This window comes from Hyla sarda, chromosome 3, assembly GCF_029499605.1.
Source record: "Hyla sarda isolate aHylSar1 chromosome 3, aHylSar1.hap1, whole genome shotgun sequence".
Classification (NCBI taxonomy): domain Eukaryota; kingdom Metazoa; phylum Chordata; class Amphibia; order Anura; family Hylidae; genus Hyla; species Hyla sarda.
Genome location: NC_079191.1, coordinates 414,675,460 through 414,677,359, shown reverse-complemented (window position 1 = coordinate 414,677,359; position 1,900 = coordinate 414,675,460).

Sequence of the window (1,900 nt, the reverse complement as noted above, 5' to 3'; positions counted from 1 at the left end):
GATGACACATCTACATGACCTCTAAATTATAAGAATATTACAAGACAATGAGGAATAATACAAATAAAAGCACAAACCGAGGTGACTTTTTATATTCCTTATAATTTAGTATTAAGGCTACATTACAATGCTTACCTCGGCTGCTGTAGAACTTCTTTTTGCCAAAAAGGGGAAATTCCATCGTATCCTTCATTGGTCGGGTTGAAACCTTTTTTATTGAGATAATCTGCATTATTTCTGATTCAAATTATAATGTTCTTCAGCAGAAATGAGGTATGAATTGTGATGTTCTGCAGCAGCTGAGGTGTGTATTGTGATGTTCTGCAGCAGCTGAGGTGTGTATTGTGATGTTCTGCAGCAGCTGAGGTGTGTATTGTGATGTTCTGCAGCAGCTGAGGTGTGTATTGTGATGTTCTGCAGCTAAAGTGGTATCTTGTAGTGTTCTTCAGCATCTGAGGTATGTATTGTGATGTTCTGCAGCAGCTGGGGTGTGTATTGTGGTGTTCTACAGCAGCCGAGGGGTGTATTGTGATCTTCTGCAGCAGCTGGGGTGTATTGTGATGTTCTGCTGCAGCTGGTGAGTGTATTTTGATGTCCTGCAGCAGCCAAGGTGTGTATTATGATGTTCTGCAGCAGCCAAGGTGTGTATTATGATGTCCTGCAGCAGCCAAGGTGTGTATTATGATGTCCTGCAGCAGCCAAGGTGTGTATTATGATGTCCTGCAGCAGCCAAGGTGTGTATTATGATGTCCTGCAGCAGCCAAGGTGTGTATTATGATGTCCTACAGCAGCCAAGGTGTGTATTATGATGTCCTGCAGCAGCTGTGGTGGGTATTATGATGTCCTGCAGCAGCTGTGGTGTGTATTACGATGTCCTGCAGCAGCTGTGGTGTGTACTACGATGTCCTGCAGCAGCTGTGGTGTGTATTACGATGCCCTGCAGCAGCTGTGGTGTGTATTACGATGTCCTGCAGCAGCTGTGGTGTGTATTACGATGTCCTGCAGCAGCTGTGGTGTGTATTACGATGTCCTGCAGCAGCTGTGGTGTGTATTATGATGTCCTGCAGCAGCTGTGGTGTGGATTATGATGTCCTGCAGCAGCTGTGGTGTGGATTATGATGTCCTGCAGCAGCTGTGGTGTGTATTATGATGTCCTGCAGCAGCTGTGGTGTGGATTATGATGTCCTGCAGCAGCTGTGGTGGGTATTATGATGTCCTGCAGCAGCTGTGGTGTGGATTATGATGTCCTGCAGCAGCTGTGGTGGGTATTATGATGTCCTGCAGCAGCTGTGGTGTGTATTATGATGTCCTGCATATTTTATGAGTTCATTTAAAATTTTGGGTGCTTTGGGGATTCAGGGGTCAGACACCTTCCTCAGCTCAGCTGCTTTCTCTTTTGCAGAATAGTAGAGATGTGGATGTTATCCAGTATAGTGAGAACATCGCTGAATAATTTACATGCTGGTTTTGTCAGATAACGCTGCCCGAGAGTATTGTCTGTCAGCTGCAGATGGCCGTTCTGTCCGGACAATAGAAATAGGACTATGTCTGTGTTCATCTTTGTGGAGTAGAAGATCCATAGACGTTATTTTATATGACTTTACTTTTCTTGTATTGCTGTTCATTCGCACCATGTTTTCATGTAGGTATACCAAACACTTTACTACAGGTTAATTCTCAGTCCACACGACATCTTCCGTTCCCATTGGCTCATTGCCTATACAGAGGAAACTGTGCTGCTCTGCACTGCAGGGAATATATTGTTTATCCTCCCAGTACTTTTTAGCAGCTGTATGCTGCAGAGGAAATTATTTTTTATTTTTGGGATTTCTTTTTTGTCTTGTCCACACTGCTCTCTGCTGACACCTATGTCCCGTGATCAGGAACTGTCCAGAGCAGC